This window comes from Dendrobates tinctorius, unplaced genomic scaffold (genome assembly GCF_039654945.1).
Source record: "Dendrobates tinctorius isolate UK_male_01 unplaced genomic scaffold, ASM3965494v1 ptg000067l, whole genome shotgun sequence".
NCBI classification, from domain to species: domain Eukaryota; kingdom Metazoa; phylum Chordata; class Amphibia; order Anura; family Dendrobatidae; genus Dendrobates; species Dendrobates tinctorius.
The window spans coordinates 4071150-4091656 of record NW_027361735.1 but is presented as its reverse complement, the minus strand read 5'-3'; positions in this window follow the sequence as shown (position 1 = coordinate 4091656).

The window sequence follows — 20507 nt, the reverse complement described above, 5'->3', positions numbered from 1 at the left end:
GAACAGAGAGCAAAATAAAGAACAGAGAGAGAGAAACAAAGAAAGAGGGGAAAGAACAGAGAAAAAAATAGAGAGAAAGAAAAAGAAAGAAAGGGGAAAGAAAGAACAGAGAGAGAGAAAGAACAGAGAGGGAAAGAAATTACAGAGAGAGAAAGAAAGATTAGAGAGGGAAAGAAAGAACAGAGAGAGAAAGAAAGAACAGAGAGAGAAAGAAAGAGGGGAAAGAAAGAAAGAACAGAGAAAGAAAGAAAGAAAGAGAAAGGAAGAACAGAGAGGGAGAGAGAAAGAACAGAGAGAGAAAGAAAGAACAGAGAGATAAATACATAAATAAATAAAGAAAGAACAGAGAGAGAAAGAAAGAGAGAACGGAGAGAGAAAGAAAGAGGGGAAAGAAACAGAGAGAGAAAGAAAGAACAGAGAGAGAAAGAAAAAGATTAGAGAGAGAAAGGAAGAACAGAGAGAGAAAGAAAGAGGGGAAAGAAAGAAGGAACAGAGCGTGAAAGAAAGAAAGAGGAGAAAGAAAGAACAAAGAGAGAGAGAGAAAGAAAGAGGGGGAAGAAAGAGAACAGAGAGAAAGAAAGAACAGAGAGAAAGAAAGAACAGAGAGAAAGAAAACAATAAAGATTAGAAAGAGAAAGAAAGAACAGAGAAAGAGAAAGAAAAAAAGATTAGAGAGGGAAAGAAAGAACAGAGAGAGAGAAAAAAAGAAATATTAGAGAGTGAATAAAAGAACAGAGAGAGAAAAAAAACAACAGAGAGAGAAAGAACAGAGAGAAAAAGAAAGAAAGATTAGAGAGGGAAAGAAAGAACAGAGAGAGAGAAAGAAAGAAACAGAGAGTGAAAGATGAAGACCGCCAGTAACCAAAAGAAAAAGAGGAGCTAGCTGCCTAGTGGGAAAAATGCACACAGATAAGGCTTGCATAGGACATCAGTCACACAGTGCAGTGCAAAGTGTCTGAACAGCCTATTGATCACGCCCATAGTATTAGCAGGCGGGCTGTTCTGCACTTATACATGCATCACACAGAAAAAAACAAGCCAACATAAAGGGGCCCAGCTGCATCCTGCAAAAATGAGAAAAAGTGCAAATAGATAAAAAGACATGGGGTATTAGTTACTATTTTCGCCAGGACAGATAACCTCGCCAAGCCAACATATTGCATCAGTCAGGGCTTGGTGAGTCTACCTTTCATATGTAAATTTTTTTGAATTTTTTCTTATGTTAGCTGTCCAGATTTAGTGTTAGGGACTCGCAAAATCTGGGGATCCTTGACGTTTGGATTGCAAGCTTATTTGTCTTGGCCAAAATAGTAACTAATACCCCACGTCTTTTTTATCTATTTGCACTTTTTATCATTTTTGCAGGATAAAATAAGATAAAATAAGTTCCGGAGGCAGAGTTATCTTACAGGCAGTGTCGTCCCCATGTCCTGGAAGAGGTCATTAACAGAAAGTCATAAAATATGATTTATCAACATGGCCTTCAATATGAGGCATACAAGTAGGACTGTTCAGCAATCTATAACATGTATGCCCATAGTAAAAGTTTAGATAGATCAAATGTGGTACCAGATTGCCTTTCAAACAGTGAGGAACTGAAACACTAAAGAACACATTCATAATTTGTAATTTTTTAAAGTCACTTTTATTGTTTGTTTTGGGGTATTTATTGACATTTTTGCACCAAATTCTTCAAAACAGCAAAAAAAATCTTCAAAATTGCAAAAACTATGGCAAAATTTTAGGTGTAAATAAAATCACTCCATTGGGGGCTGAATTAAATTTGTGACAAATTGTGGGACTGTTCAAAGTGTCACAAATGGTGACTCAGACAAAAACAAACAGAAACCCTAATTTCCACCTATAGAGGCAAATGTTAAAAACAGATAAACTGACTGACATAAATAAGATTCCTGGAGTAGAGAACTCCACAGGTCATCAAGAATTAGACAAGCTGTGGCATCACGCTCTTTTCTGAACCCTTGTCCTCCACCAGCTCCACATTTTAAACCTTAGTCCTGCAGCAGATCCACATTTTGGTGGAGCTAGGAGAAACTGGGGTGGCAATGCAAAAAGTTGAAAAAAATGTGTGCAACTCAGAGTCTTACCAAAATTTTGTGATTTTTCAAATCAATTTATACCAGAATTCTGGAAAAATTGCTTTGATGAACAGGGGCCTAAGTTTCAGAGTGGATGGAAATTTGTTCTCTCTTTCTTTGCCCTCACCCAACCTGTATTTTTCAAGTTACAAACTACAAGATTTTCAATTGGTTATTCAATTGACTGCAAATTTATTCACTGCAAAACAGACTCTTTGGGAAAATTTGGAGATATCAGTGAATTTGAATTTCAAAAGATCTTTTCATCTTTATAGCAGAACTATGCAAACTGTGGTTGAGTAAACCCAGTTGTCTTTCACAAACCACCTCTGTGCTGATACATAAGTAAAGATAAGGCAAACATCTGCATAGTGTCCTCACCTATTGTGTATCGTGCTGTACTTTATTATGTGCAGTGACCTCCCATATTATTTTTAACCCTTTCATGACCGGATATATTTTCGGTATTGCGTTTTCATTTTTTGCTTCCCTTCTCAGACTTTTTTACTTTTGAACATGGAGATAACAAATATGTGTATGTTTGATTTTTATTGTTTTATTTCATTTATTTTGAAAGGGGGTGATTTGAACTTTTATTTTTTTTATGTTTTTATATTTTAAAAACTTTTTTTTTACTTTTGGCAAACTTCAAAAGTCTTCATAGGCTTCAGAAGCTGCCACAACCCGATCGGCTCTACTACATACAGGCGATGACCAGATCACCTCTATGTAGTAGAATTACTCACTTGCAAGCCGGCAGTGACAACCATAGAGGTCTCCAGGAGACCTCTGGTTGTCATGCCAATGAACTTGGGACAGGGTCACCGGTGGACGGATTTCCGGCCTCATGGCCGGAAGCACGACTTAAATGCAGCCATCAGCATTTGACAGTGGCATTTAAGGGGTTAATAGCCGCTGGTGGATCATGATTCCGGGGCATGTCAGCTGTTCAAAACAGCTGACATGTTCCAGGAAAGATGTGGGCTCACCGCCGGAGCCAACATCAAAGGGATGGAGTCCAATGTTGGCGTACTATTACGCCTGATGTCGGCAAGGGGTTAATGTGATCCTTTATTGCAAATAGTGTCTTTCTTTAATATTTATAGTGTTGCCTTTTATTATATACAGTGTCCCCGCTTATTTTGTCATGGGCCATTCTGACATTAATTATTTTCAATGGTACTGTGCCTACAAAATGTTTATTATATAAAGCACTGTCCTATATTACTTAGTGTCTTCTCTTATAGTGTTTTCTCATTTTTTACTATACAACAACCTATTTTTCTGTCTGTGATTTTTGTATTTGTTTTGGGGGTTCTGGCATGGTCTGTATTCATTTTGAGGTGTGATGATTGGGGTCATAGAATCTACTTGTGCCTAAAATGCTATACAGTAGATGGTGCATAATTAGTGATGGTGCTGATTCTCCTGGATCTCTCTGCCGCATTTGACACTGTGGATCATCAGCTCCTCCTCACTATGCTCCGCTCTATAGGCCTCCAAGACACAGCCCTCTCCTGGTTCTCCTCCTACCTCTCTGACCGCTCCTTCACTGTATCTTTTGCCGGCTCCTCTTCCTCTCCTCATCCCCTTACTATCGGGGTCTCGCAGGGCTCAGTCTTAGGCCTCCTCCTCTTCTCTCTATACACTGTCCCTATTGGGCAAACAATCAGCAGATTTGGGTTCCAGTATCCTCCTCTATGCTGATGATACCCAATTATATACTTCTTCCCCTGATATCACCCCTACCCTAATTCAAAATACCAAGGATTGTCTGTCTGCTGTCTCTAACATCATGTCCTCCCTCTATCTGAAACTAAATCTCTCCAAAACTGAACTTCTTGTGTTTCTCCCCTCTACTAACCTCACTCTACCTAACATCGAAATAACCCTGGCATGTTCAACCATAACTCCCAAGCAGCATGCCCGCTGTCTTGGGGTCATATTCGACACAAACTTTCCTTTACTCCCTATATCCGATCACTCACTCGCTCTTGTCACCAGCATCTTAAAAACATCTCCATAATCCAACCTTTTCTCACCTTTGAAACTGCTAAGACTCTTACTGTTGCTCTTATTCATTCTTGTCTGGACTACTGCATCTCTCTTCTGATCGGACTCCCTCTTACCAAACTTTCTCCTCTCCAATCCATCTTGAATGCGGCAGCCAGGGTCATATTTCTGTCCAGTCGCTTCACCGATGCCTCCATCTTGTGCCAGTCATTACACTGGCTACCTATTCGCTACAGGGTCCAGTATAAACTCATCTCTCTCACACACAAAGCTCTCCACAGTTCTGCACCGCCTTATATCTCCTCTCTCATTTCTGTCTATCACCCTACACGTGCCCTCTGTTCTACAAATGACCTAAGACTAACATCCCCCATAATCCGAACCTCGCACCTCCATCTCCAAGACTTCTCTCGTGCTGCGCCAGCTCTCTGGAATGCACTTCCCCAGACAATCAGACTGATGCCTAGCCCCGACCTATTCAAGCGCGCTTTGAAAACCCATCTCTTCAAACAAGCCTACCACATCAACTACTCAGTAAACTAACTTTGCCCTGTTCCCTCCTTCCAAATATTATTCTGAATCTGCACCCTACTATTCATCTGTCTCCACATCCTCCATGCACACGATAACTGCACTTGATACTTGACTATTGCACTTAAACACACGGGCTGATGACTGGATCATGCAGCTTTATATTAAAATCCCTAATTATTATAATTGCCAGACCTGAAATAACAAGCACTTTTCACCTACTGTGTCCCCCCCAGTTCCTTGTAGATTGTAAGCTTGCGAGCAGGGACCTCACTCCTAATGTCACTGTTTAAATTGTCTTAATTTGTATTGAATTTGTTGTCTGTACATGTCCCCGCTTAATTGTAAAGTGCTGCGGAATATGTTGGTGCTATATAAATAAAAATTATTATTATTATTATTATTATAATATTTTGCCTTTTCTTTTCATCTTAAGTGTATGGCTAGTCATACTTTACCAAAGTTGCCATGAATGAGTGTGTGCACATGTTAGTATTTGCTCCATTTTTGTTGCGCTTTTCAATGCAGTTTTGTCATAGAGTCTGAAACATTTCCTAGTACCAGCAAATTGAATGAGATTTCTGAAGTCTCTTGCACTTGTTGCCATTTTTTTCATAGCAGAATTGAAGCAGTATCAAATCTGGAGCACGTAAATTCTTTCAGCGTTTTGTAGCGTTTTTCACCCATTCTAGTCAAATTTACATAAAAAAATACAAGTAAAAAACACTGCAAATGCACAGCAAAAACGCACATACTGTATTTTAAGTAGTGTTTTTTGGTCCAAAACGTCAGTATTTGTAGCAGATTTTTCTGCTGCAAATACAGAATATGTGCCAATACCTTATAGTTTGCCGAATCTCCAAGAATGCATTCTCTCATATATCACGTGCTTGTTTGGTGTGGACATAAAAGCTATATGGGCAATGTAGTAATTTATTTGCTAGCATCACTTTTATCACCAGTCATTATCTCCCGTACCCACTCTTACCCCAAAGTCAAATGTCTGGGTGAAGTCTTGAAGGCAAACACTTTTTTCAGCAAAATCTAGTATATAAAAATAAAAGGAAGGCAATACTGAACAATTTTGACAGACAAGATACAAACTTTATGTAGCCATATAGTAACATGTTGACATTTCGGCTTGTGCTGAATGTCAGGGACTTGAGCCTTTTGTAAGTAGATTACTTCTTCTTTATTGTTTTGTTCAGACTAAATTTAAATATAATTTGACCTAGCAAAAATTTCAAACTGTGTATTTCTTATCTGGAGTCAAACATGTTCAGAAAATGCAATTTTAATGTTGCTTTCTGATTAATTGTACATATTACAGACTCCAGGATACATTTAAAAAGCTTCTGTTGTATGGCTTGTCAATCAACGTTTGACTTGCTGACAACATATAATTTATATTTTATGTAGATGTGCAGTGCTGTACAGTAGGAACCATTGTTTTATTGCTATGAAATAACACTTCTTGGAACAGAAATGACTTCTTTTATTTAGGATTCAGTTCTAAAATCCAGGGTTGTAGGTATAGGGGCGACAGTGCAGGAACATGCAAGCAATGTTTATTATGGTGGCGGAGGGCTCCTCTTCACCATCATAAGACAAGAGTATTGAAAAGCTCCTAGCAACTGAGGGTAATCCTGCACATTTGTTTTGAAGCCCTGGATCCACAAGTTCCACCTCTACTAAAAAATCGTGTTTTGTCATAAATCTCCTTCTTAGTTGTACTCACATTGGAACGCAAGATTATGCTCTGACAATCAGTGCCAGGAGCTCGGCTTAACTGATAACAGATCTTCTGCTGTAATAACCACGGTTGGTGCCAGAAATTTCACTAGCTGTTTATGCTTGAAGGTTAAGAGATGGAGATCGTGGGGAGGCAATGGTACCCATGGCATCAAGAGGACAAATTATGACCTATGGGTCTGTCAAGTATGGTAGCCTGTTAGACCCTGCCATGAGCAGAATGTAAAAGGTGTTCTGCCAGTAAGAAACTGACAGGTCTAATGCAATAAATAGCAGGATAAGAAGTATTTTTGTGCTCTCCAGATTAAGTCACAAGTATAGATAAATAAACTGTAGGTTTAATGTCAATGCGTTTTAGAGTCAACTGACTCCTTCTTCAGGACACCCATGCATAATTAGTTACAGGCATACATGGTTTAAATACAAAAAAAATCAAAAAAAGGCGCCAAATGCAGAGGCAGTCGTATGTACAGGGCTATGTACAACCTGGTCTGTAAGAGATCTCGCCTACCAAATTTCTCAAGGTGCTTGTAGTGATCCATTGAGGTTACTGCAGTTCATCGGGCCACTTACAATGAGCTGCCCGTGGGAAACACATGCTTTAGTGCATACCCCTCCTTTGGGAACCGCCGTGGGAACCGCAGCTTCAGTACATACCCCTGCCTCTGCACTTGGCACCCTTTTTTGATTTTTTTTATTTAAACCATGTATGCCTGCAATTATTTATGTATGGTTGTCCTGAAGAAGGAATCAGTTGACTCTGAAACACATTGACATTAAACCTGCAGTTCATTTATCTATACCTGTGACTTAATCCGGAGAGAACAGAAATACTTCCTGTTCTGCTATTTAATCCTACTGTCTATAGAAGTTGCTGCATCTGGTTCTCAAGCTCTATAAGTGTTGTGTCTCACACAATCACAGAAGGTGAGTGGGTCTATTTATTTATGTCAGCCCTCTAGTTTGGATAAGACCCTATTGCGCTCTTGCATTTTTTTGCAGGTCTAATGCATTGCAATGCATAATTATTGCCATGGACTAGACCAGTCATCAGACAAATAGAAGTTGAAATCCATTAGAGAGACTAAGAAAAAAAGGGAAAAAATAATAATTAAAAAATAAATGTAAAAATAAATATAAAAAAACTAAATAATGTAAACAAAATAAATTTCACCCAAAAATTGTAATATAAATACAAATATTTATGTAAAAACAAAAACAACCTGGTCTGTAAGAGGTCTCTGCTAGCCAATTTCTCACGGTGCTATTGGTGATTCATTGAGTTCTCCACAGTTCATCGGTCTGCATATAATGAGCTGCCCGTGAGAATCGCAGCTTCAGTGACCTGCAGTAACCTAAATGGCGTCACTGCAGGTCAATAAAGCTGCACTCTATTACTCAGCTCAGTATCTCCTGGATGACAGGTTTAAACAGTCGCAACATTCCACTGTTCAGCAAGGCATCCAGATAAAGCATAAATGAATTACAGAGTTGGACTAATGGATTATTGTCGGACAGATGAGGAATGTAGTGTCATTTTATTTTTAATTTTTACACTAATAAATAGATAAAAGAGTAATGGGGGCATCTTATAGATGCCGCTCCATTACTAACCCCCGGGCTTGATGTCAGTGTCCATAAAACACCTGACATCAACCCCAGTGTGCCTAAACTACAGAAAACATCCACATGTTTACTATTACTGACAGCCCCCTTAATTTAACTCCTTTACCCCAAAGCCTGTTTTCACCCTCATAACCAGGCTAAAGTATATGTTAGAGAGTGGAGTGCTGGTATAAAAGTTATCTACGTAGAGGTGATAACCTTGATCCAGCAGTGAGTGCACCAAATCCCAATAAATTTTTATAACTCACTCTTAGGACAGGAGAACATTCAAGTAGTTTTATCTAGGTGTTCTTCACTTCAAAAACTCTAAACCTGTGGGTGTACGGTGAGGTAATCTCTCTCAGTTTGTAGAGTTTAATTCAGCAGTGAGTTTGTGGAGTTGTACGTTCCCCAAAGGGACATAGCTGTCAATGAGTCCCTAATACATTTCAAGGGGAGGCTCAAATTCCAGCAACACCTGCCCACTAGCAAGTTCACTGCCTGAAACACTGAAAACACTGTAATTGGCTGCCCAGAATGGAACAGTCAATCACAGCGATTGTAGTTGCGATGGTGGATCGCCACTTCCTGGGATGACGACTCTAGGTGCCCTGCTATGAAAATCAGCAGGCACTTTAATGTGATCACTGTGACTGCGATCATGGTGCCGCATTAAAAATATGACATATCCATATTTCCAAGGTCAGTAAGTACCTACCGACCTCGACGTATGGATATGTCAAAGGTCGTAAAGGGGTTGAAGGTGCATTTCTCAAGAAGAACAAAGCTGGACATAAGGTGTTGGGCACTACAATATATTGGGCACTACAACAGCATATTTGCAATTTTCACTTACATGCAAAATACAATGCATGCTTGTTTCTGGAAACATCCATTGAGTCACAAATGTCACAACACCTGTAGTTGAATTCCCAGAAGGGTATATTTTGCAAAATCGTGTCACTTGAGGGGAATAGCTGCTGTTTTGACACTTGGGAACTCTGCCAATGGAGTCTGAAAAATACTCTAAAATAAAAAAATACTTAAATAGTTAAATAGCATTTTTTCCTCCTGAGCTCCGTCTTGTGGCCAGACAGTATTATATAGCCACATATGGGGTATTGTTATGTTCAGGAGAAATTGTGTAACAAATTTTCTCCTGTTAAGGATATTTTCATTTCCATAGTCCAATGTTATACAATTCCAAAAATCTCCTATGAGTTTACAATGCAGATTACACGCCTAGAAAAATTCCTCGAGAGGTATAAATAGCAAAATGGAGTCACTTGTGCATCTCATGGACTTTCTTAGCATCTGCAATCTATTCCAGCCAAAATGGCCCTTTAAAAGTCTTTCCCTTTTGAGCTCTTTGGTTTGCCCAATCATTAATTTATGACAATATGTGGGTTATTGTCATTATCAAGAGAAATTACCCAGCAAACTGTGAAGTCCATTTTCTCGTGTTAACCTTATGAAACTGAAAACTTTGGAGGCAACATCTTTCCACTTTCACAGACCAACATTATAAAGTTTTGTGAAGCATCAGAGGGATCTTTTTGTGAAGGATCAGTGGGATCTTTTTGTGAAGGATCAGTGGGATCTAGATGCTCATCACAACACTAAATTAATTCCTTGAGAGATGGAGTTTCCAATATGGATTTACTGGTGAGGGTGTTTCTGCATCTTGACACTTTGGGTCTCTGCAAATGTATTATGGTGTCTATTCTTGCCAAATTTGCTCTCCAAAAATCAAATAGCACTCATTCCCTTCCCGATCCCTGTTGGGTGCCCAAACTGCATATTACTACCACATGGGGTATTAGTATACTCAGGGGAAATTGCTAAATGGGGTCCATTTTCTCATGTGACCTTGTAAAATCCAAAATATTGATCTAAAATATCGTTTTAGTGGAAAAAAATGTATTCTTTCATTTTAAGAAAATTCCACAAATCACTTGTTGGTTTAAAATGCTTTCCACACCTTAGAAACATTTTGATATTTTCAGAAATAAACCCAAGTCATATCAACCTGAGTTTACTATTGTCATGAAAAAAACAGAAAACAGTCTCAGAACCATAAGGATACATTGATGTATTCTGGAGTTATTCCCACTTGAACTGACATCTCAGATTGGAAAAAAATGTGGCCTTCTCAGGAAGGTGAAACAGGCTTCAAAGCTACGGTAATGTGTGAAATGCAGTATGAAGACAGGTTAACAAACATAGTGTGATTCCGTTTGATAGAACAAAGGCTTAGGGGTGATCTTATTACAATATACAAATATATGAGGAGACATTACCCGTAGACCTACAAAAATGACAAGGGCACATCTTCTAGGGCTATAGGAAAGAAATTGTAATCATCATCATAGCTACAGATAGCCTTACTATGTAAACAGTGAGACTCTGGGACTCTCTGCCCACCACAAATTGTTGCAATGCTTATTTCCCTAAAAAAATTTCAAAACAATGTACTAGGAGTACTATATTTTGGATATGAGAGGAACAAATTTTGAGTAGGGAAATAACTTTTCCCCTAATAGCCTGTCTGTCTGCAAGTCGGAGGACACGCGAGCATGCTGGGGAAAACTAGAGCAACGAGTATACTCGCTCATCACTATTTATAAGCAAAAAAACAAAAACTAAAAACATTTATTCTTAAAAAAAAAGAAATTTAAAAAAACTATTTTTATTTTTAACTTAGCTGCTTTGAGTTTGCTAGTTATTTGAGTCTACCATACGAGCAAGACGCAATTAGGCTGAGCCATGTGACATGCTGACATGTGACAGCAATTCACAGACAAGTTACACAACCCAAAAGATCTGTGCAATTTGACTACGATTTGTGCACGTGAATATTTCAAGGCTGTGATTTTTGTTGTAAAAAAATGGCCAAATTGCCGAGAATTCTCCTGGAATTCACGGTCATATGTATTGAAATTTATCGCAAGCAAGTTGACTCTCACAGTCGGTCACAGTCCCCAACGAAGCACCACAGAAAGTCAGTAGACGCAATATTGCAAAGTGGCACTGCGAATGTGACACGTCGTAATGAAGTGCTAGCCTTCAGAATCAGGGCAAAAAACTATTTTTTAAGCTGATATCAAACTTATATTTGACAATGGAATGACAACTGATTTTAACTATTTTTGTACAGGTTTCTCACCACTGTTTCTAACAATACAGACAGTCCACTAAGGACAACATCTGCAAGGAGTTTGCATGTTCTCCCCGTGTTTGCGTGGGTTTCCTCCCACATTCCAAAGACATACTGATAGGGAATTTAGATTGTGAGCCCCATCGGGGACAGTGATGATAATGTGTGCAAACAGTAAAGCGCTGCGGAATATGTAAAGGGCCCATTACACATAGCGATATCGCTAGCAATATCGCTCTAAAGTCACCGATTTTGTGACGCAGCAGCGATATTGCTAGCGATATCGCTATGTGTGATACTTACCTCTGACCGGCTCCCCCCGCTGGTTATCGCTGATCGCGCGAGAACGTCCTGGACCATTTCTCGTCGACCCCTTCCTGCTGGGCTTCCTGCTGTGGCAACGAGCGACACGTGGACGCGGGCGGGAGGACGTCAGGATCGCCTCGTCTGACAGGTAAGTAGCGACCCCCGACCACAGCTACGTCGCTGGTGAGATCTGCCTGTTTGGCAGCTCACTAGCGACCACTTAACGATGCACCAGCGATCCTGACCGGGTCATATCGTAGTCGGGATCGCTGGTGCATCGCTAAGTGTAATAGTACCCACAGTGCTATATAAAAAAAAAATAAAGATTATTATTATACAGCACTTAGAATAAAAAAATACAGAAATGGCCAAAAAGTGTTAGACTAAAAAAAGACATAACTAACAATAAATGCAAGCTGTGATGTAACTACGCAATAATTATGTATGAAAGGATATTCAACTTGATAAAAAAAAATTGCATGCATTTAAAATCAAACATGAAAGAAAGAAAAAAAAGGCATCTGTCACATTTTGAACACTTTGCTTTCACTGTAATTAAATAGAACTAATGGTACTATACAACATGACGCCTTCTTTGTTGCAGTACACACTACCGGTACCTGATTCAACATCTGTAGAGGACACCTTGATTTTGATTTTCTATTTTTTTTTCCTGTAGTTTGAGCCTGTTTATATGACTTGTGGTTTCCACACTTTAATTTGTACAATATTGTGTTGCTGAGCTCGGTGCAGCCTTGCTTCAGTGATAATGATATTTCTTTCCAGAGACAAATGGCTAACTTGATAGTTCCTAATCGCTCCCCTTGGGGAAGAGCTGTCATCCTATAAAAAATTGTGGCTGTCACCCTTATCACTTTTCGTGTGCCAATGAAAAAAAAGAAGCCTAACCGCAAAGTAAACATTGTAGTATTTGCGATCTTATTGTTTCTGCACCATGTATGGTGCTTTTATTGTATAATTATTTTGGGAGGGTTTAGAATACGTAAAGCCAGAGGTGGAATGTGTATTTTATTGGTGCAATGCAATTTTTTTACATTGCAATTTTAAAATGAATTTCACATTTCATTTTTTAAAGAATTGTTTTATTATAGTTAAATAATGGGGTTATAGGTGCAGCTCCTAAAATCTAGGAGTTGTTCAAATTTGCAATTCTTTTAAGGACTTTAAAGAGGAACTGTCAATGGGTCAAGACTAGCTAGTTTTTGCACTTTATTTCTTGCTCCTGTTCACCTCAATATGTGTTTTTTTTAATATGTAAGTTATGAGCTTATTTAATACTGCTGCACCCAAGAGTATTCTTGTTTTTTTTTTTTATTTCCTATACTGCCAAAAGATATTGACCTTTTTAATATTTGCAAATCTTTGAGCTTTTTACTAGAGATGAGTGAATTTGTTCAGATTTTGACCCTGAATCTGATTTTGACATATTCGAGCCATATTCGAACACTATTCGGACCGAATGTATGTCTTATGATCGGTTCCGAAAATATTCAGTTACTTTTACTCCCATTGGCTCTAATGACGTTCGGCTGTGTTAGACGAATATTGCAAATACAATATTCGAGTCCGATCATATTCAGAACTGAATCTGAACAAATTCGCTCATCTTTACTCTTTACCAAAGGGTCATGGCTGACAGATACTCTAAGGGCATGTCTTCAGGCTGCTCTTGCAAATGACCCTGTGATCAACTCCCTCTTAGTCAAAAACATAAAAATTTGAACTAAACAAACAACTAGTAGAATTTTATCTTTCTTATATGGTCAAGAAGATGTTATTTACAGTGCCTTGAAAAAGTATTCATACCCTGTGAACTTTTCCACATTCTTTTCATATGGCACTCACAAACTTGAATATATTTTATTTGGATTTTATGTGTTATACCAACACAAATTAGGAAGTATTTGTGAAGTGTAAAGGAAATGATAAATGGTTTTCTAATTATTTAAATAATATAAATCTGAAAATGTGACGTGCATTTGTGTTCAGCACCCTTGAGTCAATATTTTGTAGTATCACGTTTTGCTGCAAGTTCTGCTGAAATGTTTTTGGCATATGTGTATCCATTCTTCTTTGTAAACTAGCTATAGGCCAGTGAGCTTTAATGGAGAGCATCTATAAACAACAATTTTGAACTGGACTACGATTGGGCCATTCAAACACATGAATATGCTATGCTTTAAACCATTCCATTGTAGCTCTGGCAGTATTTTTATGGTCCTTGTTTTGCTTGAAGGCAAACCTATGTCCCAGTCTCATGTCTTCTGCTGCTTCTAACAGGTTGTCCTCCAGGATTGCTCTGCATTTAGCTCCATCCATCTTCCCATCAAATCTGACAAGCTTCCATGTCCCTGCTGAAGAAAAGTATCCCCACAGCATGATGTTGCCACCATGCTTGATGGTGGGGATGGTGTTTGCAGGGTGGCAGGGTGATGTGCAGTGTTAGCTTTCCGCTACATATAGCATTTTGAACTTAGCTCAAAAAGTTCTACTTTGATCCCATCTGATCACACCACCTTCTTCCACATGCCAGTTGTATTCCCTTCATGGCATTTTTGCAAGCTGCAAACAGGTAAGCGACTAATAGTTGTCCTGTTAGCAGATTCTCCCACTGAACTGTGGCTCTGAAGCTCCTCCATAGTGACCGTAGACCTCATTGCTGCTTTTCTAAAAGTACACTCCATGCTTGGGATTTCAGTTTTGGTGGATGGCTTGATCGGTTTGAAGTTATGCTATGATCTTTCCATTTTTGGATTTTGGATTGAACAGGGCTCCATGAGATGTTCAGATGGTGGGCCAATATTTTATAACTTAAACCCTGCATTACTCTTCTCCACAACCTTACCCCTGAACTTTCTGGTATGTTTCTTGGTTTTCATGATGCTGTTTGATACCTTATGTTCTCCAAAAAAACTCTGAGCCCTTCACAGAATAGCTTTAGTTATCCTGAGAAAAAATTCCACATAAGTGAACCCAATTTACTATTTTTGTGACTTCTAGAGGCAATTGGTTTCTCAGGATTATATTTAGGGGTGTCAGGCTACAGAGGGGTGACTACAAATGCACATCATAATTTTCAGATTTTTTTTAAATAATTAGAAAGCTATAAATTATTTCATTTACACTTCACAAATACTTGCTACTTGGTGGTGGTATCTCTATATATATAAAACTGAATGTATGTATGTATGTATGTGTGTATCACCAACCAATCGCGAAGCATTTTCCATTTCACAAGAGATGTTCAAAAGAAGTTGAGCTGTGATTGGTTGCCATGAGCAACAGTTTTCCTTGCAACCAATCACTAAGCATCTCTCATTTCACCAGAGCTGTTTAAAAGAAGCTGAGCTGTAATGGTTGCTATGAGCAAGTTTTCCCACTTGACAACACCTCAGCAGACACTGACATGGTGGGAGAACTCTAGCATCCCCGGGAACATAAGCTCCCAGCCATTATCTGCCCCCCAGAAAGGAGCACAGAGCACATGACAGAAATGAATCACCCCCTCCCGTGCCCATATGCACATCACACATCTTCCATCCCATAGTCACATCTTCCCTCTTAAAGGGATCTCCGGTATGGTAGTAAGGGCAAATCCATCCAGCGCTTTGGTTTTTTGGTTTTGACCCCAGGCCTCTCTTAAAGGGATCCCCATTATGGAAGTTAGGACCGTTCCATTCAGCTCTGTGGTTTTGACCCCAGGGTCTCTTAAAGGGATCACTGGTATGCAAGTTAGGGCAAATTCACTCAGCGTTTTGGTACTGACTCCAGGCCTTTCTTGAAGGGATCTCCGGTATGGAAGGCAGGGCAAATCCATCCAGTGCTTTGGTTCTGACCTCATGCCTCTCTTAAAGGGATCCCCAGTATGGAAGTCAGGGCAATTGCTTTCAAATGCTCTGGTACTGACCCCAGGCTCTCTTAAAGAGATCTCCTGTACAGAAGTTAGGGGCAAATCCCTCAGCACTCTAATTCTGACCCCAGAATTCTATTAAAGGGATCATTGGTATGCAAGTCAGGGCAAATCCATCCAGCGTTCTGTTTCTGATCCCAGGCTTTCTTAAAGGGATCCCTGGTGTGGAAGTTAGGGCAAATCCACTCAGCGCTCAGGTGCTGACCCAAGGCCCCTCTTAAAGGGATCCCCGGTATGGAAGTGAGGGCAAATCCACTCTGCACTTTGGTACTAACCCCATGCCTCTCTTAAAAGGATCCCCAGTATGGAAGTCAGAGCAATTGCCTTCAAATGCTCTGGTACTGACCCCAAGCTCTCTTAAAGGGATCTCCTGTATGGAAGTTAGGGCAAATCCCTCAGCTCTCTGATTCTGACCCCAGAGTTCTATTAAAGGGATCATTGGTATGCAAGTCAGGGCAAATTCACTCAGCGCTCTGGTTCTGATCCCTGGCTTTCTCAAAGGGATCTCCGGTATGGAAGTTAGGGTAAATCCCTCAGTGCTCTGATTCTCACCCCAGGCTTCTATGAAAGGGATCATTGGTATGGAAGTCAGGGCAAATCCACTCAGTGCTCTGGTTCTGATGCCAGGCCTCTCTTAAAGTGATCCCCGGTATGGAAGTTAGGACTGTTCCACTCAGCGCTCTGGTTCTGACCCCAGGCAGACCGGATGATGTGGGATATTAGGGATAGTAGCCCGATAGCTCTGGCTGACGGGATGATGTGGGATATTAGGGGAATATTCCGGTGGCTCTAGCTGACGGGAAGATGCGGGAGATTAGGGGTAGTAGTCCGGTGGCTCTGTCTGATGGGATAATGTGGGATATTAGGGGTAGTAGTCTGGTGGCTCTGATGGGATGATGTGGGATATTAGGGGTAGTAGTCCAGCGGCTGTGATGGGATGATGTGGGATATTAGTGGTAGTTGTCCGGTGGCTCTAGCTGATGGGATGATGTGGGATATTAGGGGTAGAAGTCCGGCGGCTGTGATGGGATGATGTGGGATATTAGTGGTAGTTGTCCAGTGGCTCTGGCTGATGGAATGATGTGGGATATTAGGGATCATAGTCAGGTGGCTTTGACGGGATGATGTGGGATATTAGTGGTAGTAGTCCGGTAGCTCTGGCTGACAGGATGATGTGGGATATTAGTGGTAATAGTCCGGTGGCTCTGGCTGACGGGATGATGTGGGATATTAGTGGTAGTAGTCCGGTGGCTCTGGCTGATGGGACAATGTGGGATATTATGGGTAGTAGTCCGGTAGCTCTGGCTGACGGGATGATGTGGGATATTAGTGGTAGTTGTCCGGTGGCTCTGGCTGACGGGATGATGTGGGATATTAGTGGTAGTTGTCCGGTGGCTCTGGCTGATGGGATGATGTGGGAAATTAGGGGTAGTAGTCCAGTGGCTCTGGCTGACGGGATGATGTGGGATATTATGGGTAGTAGTCCGGTAGCTCTGGCTGACGGGATGATGTGGGATATTATAGTGAATGTGGCTATGCGGAGACCTTTTGCACTATTTAGATTGTTTAAATAGATTTTGTGTGGATGCTATTTGGGCACATGCTATATGTATATATATATATACAGCGCCTACAAGTAGTATTCAACCCCCTGCAGATTTAGCAGGTTTGATAAGATGTAAATAAGTTAGAGCCTTCAAACTTCAAACAAGAGCAGGATTTATTAACAGATGCATAAATCTTAAAAAACAAAAAATTATGTGGCTCAGTTAAATTTTAATAAATTTTAAACATAAAAGTGTGGGTCGATTATTATTCAACCCCTAGGTTTAATATTTTGTGGAATAACCCTTGTTTGCAATTACAGCTAATAATCGTCTTTTATAAGACCTGATTAGGCCGGCACAGGTCTCTGGAGTTATCTTGGCCCACTCCTCCATGCAGATCTTCTCCAAGTTATCTAGGTTCTTTAGGTGTCTCATGTGGACTTTAATCTTGAGCTCCTTCCACAAGTTTTCAATTGGGTTAAGGTCAGGAGACTGACTAGGCCACTGCAACACCTTGATTTTTTCCCTCTCGAACCAGGCCTTGGTTTTCTTGGCTGTGTGCTTTGGGTCGTTGTCTTGTTGGAAGATGAAATGACGACCCATCTTAAGATTCTTGATGGAGGAGCGGAGGTTCTTGGCCAAAATCTCCAGGTAGGCCGTGCTATCCATCTTCCCATGGATGCGGACCAGATGGCTAGGCCCCTTGGCTGAGAAACAGCCCCACAGCATGATGCTGCCACCACCATGCTTGACTGTAGGGATGGTATTCTTGGGGTTGTATGCAGTGCCATCCAGTCTCCAAACGTCACGTGTGTGGTTTGCACCAAAGATCTCGATCTTGGTCTCATCTGACCAGAGAACCTTGAACCAGTCTGTCTCAGAGTCCTCCAAGTGATCATGAGCAAACTGTAGACGAGCCTTGACATGATGCTTTGAAAGTAAAGGTACCTTACGGGCTCGTCTGGAACGGAGATCATTGCGGTGGAGTACGTTACTTATGGTATTGACTGAAACCAATGTCCCCACTGCCATGAGATCTTCCCGGAGCTCCTTCCTTGTTGTCCTTGGGTTAGCCTTGACTCTTCGGACAAGCCTGGCCTCGGCACGGGAGGAAACTTTCAAAGGCTGTCCAGGCCGTGGAAGGCTAACAGTAGTTCCATAAGCCTTCCACTTCCGGATGATGCTCGCAACAGTGGAGACAGGTAGGCCCAACTTCTTGGAAAGGGTTTTGTACCCCTTGCCAGCCCTGTGACCCTCCACGATCTTGTCTCTGATGGCCTTGGAATGCTCCTTTGTCTATCCCATGTTGACCATGTATGAGTGCTGTTCACAAGTTTGGGGAGGGTCTTAAATAGTCAGAAAAGGCTGGAAAAAGAGATAATTAATCCAAACATGTGAAGCTCATTGTTCTTTGTGCCTGAAATACTTCCTAATACTTTAGGGGAACCAAACAGAATTCTGGTGGTTTGAGGGGTTGAATAATAAATGACCCTCTGAATAAACTTTTCACAATTTAAAAAAAAATTAAACAAAGAAATAACATTCTTTTTTGCTGCAGTGCATTTCACACTTCCAGGCTGATCTACAGTCCAAATGTCACAATGCCAAGTTATTTCCGAATGTGTAAACCTGCTAAATCTGCAGGGGGTTGAATACTACTTGTAGGCACTGTATATATATATATATATGTATATCTAAAGCAGCACAAATGACTGTACATGTTTGGTATCATTGGTATATGTAAAGATATTTTATGTTTGTCTCCCTGATCTGTAATTACAGTAGCTGTGTCGGACCCTATGTCTTGTGTCCTTCACAATTTTTATTTTAAAATTTTTTTTCATATGAATAATAATGAATAAAAGTCTTTTTATAACTTATGAATATATTCAATAAAATACTATTTGTATATGGTATTAGATGCTCCTTATTCTTCCTTTTTTGTTTAGACTTCCAGCTAGTATTAAGCCCTGGACATGCTGAGCCTAGTCACTGGCAGAAGCTCGGTTGTGGTAAGAAGAGGCACAGAGGACCTTATGGAATGGAAGAACATGAGCACCTGAGGTGGCCCAGGGAGGTTAGCTCTGAGTTTTTTTGTTTTATAATTTTTTTTCTGGCCATCTAGTTTTCAGCAAAATGGAAGCCGTCATTTTGCTAAATCCTCACAGAGTGAATTTCCAAAAATCCGCTTTCTTGAGAATATGGAATTTCGAAAAATTTGTAAAATTTGAGTAGATTTCCATTTCACTCAAATAAATTTGTTTAACTGTAGTAAAATAATCAGAATTGAGAGTCCTCAGTGGTTGATACCTTTTAATGGCTAACTGAAAAGATGGTAACACATTGCAAGCTTTCGAGACTACTCAGGTCTCTTCATCAGGCATAGACTAATACAAAATCTGAAGAGTCACATATTTATGCACAATACAGCACAGAAAAAATGCAATAGATGAGACAAGTGACGTGAATCAGAATTATGATTATGGGAGAGGGAGAAACATAAATATTGGACCAGTTCATAGATAAGGAGTCCGGATGTTTTATTGTCCTCTCATTGGGGTCTCATAGTGTGTTGTGATGCCCCCACAAGGTCTTAAGAGCAAATTCCTTAATTGATGTAAAAAGACACAAATCCATGCGACACATTCATTCCAGCACTGAGAGTGTCAAAGGTCATCATAAATTTATACTCATAGACTCTTCTCTCTCTCTGAGATGTGAAGTTACCTTTCAATACCAGTAATTTCATATCCCTGGTGTTGTGGTCCATCATGCAAAAATGTTTTGCCACAGGTAGATCCATTCTTTTTTCTCTTATTGTGTGACAATGAGCATTCATCCTTGTTCTAAGCTTTTGCCCTGTCTCCCCCACATACAGACCCCCAGTTGGACATTTAGTACAAATAATTAAGTACACCACATTAGATGGATTTAACTGTAGTAATAACTGTTGAATGCGTCTAGATTTCCTAGTGATTCTGACATTGAACTTTATGTTATTGGTAAATTAAGGGCACTAATAGAGGTAAGTAGGTTGATCTGCAAAGGATCGAGTTCAAGTTGAATTATTTGAAAATTATTGTTTAATCCAAATTTGATCAATTTGAGTTGTTCGGGATTTTGAGAATAAAAAGTCACAACCCCTGTAAAAAGTTAGAAGGAGGCTGTTGCAGATCCACGGAGTGAAGAAACATGTGCAGTTTATATGTCAACGCATTTTGAAGTGACACACTTCTTCATTAGGACAAACCACAATGATCCTTTTGATCCACGATCATTGTTCCTCATGAAAAAATGTATCACTTAAGAATACTTAAGTCCAATAAACAGACTAATAATAATAATCTTTATTTATTTAGCGCCAACATATTCCGCACTGCTTTTCAGTTTAACAGTTTCAAAACACAAGTAATAAGTTACAACGTTAACAATACACTAATTAAAGCAAAATAAGATGACCGTGCTTGTGAGAGCTTGCAATCTACAATGAGGTGGGGGAGATACAAGGTACAGGTGTGTATTTACAATGGTGTATTTACAATGATGGTCCAGCCATCTTGAGGGAG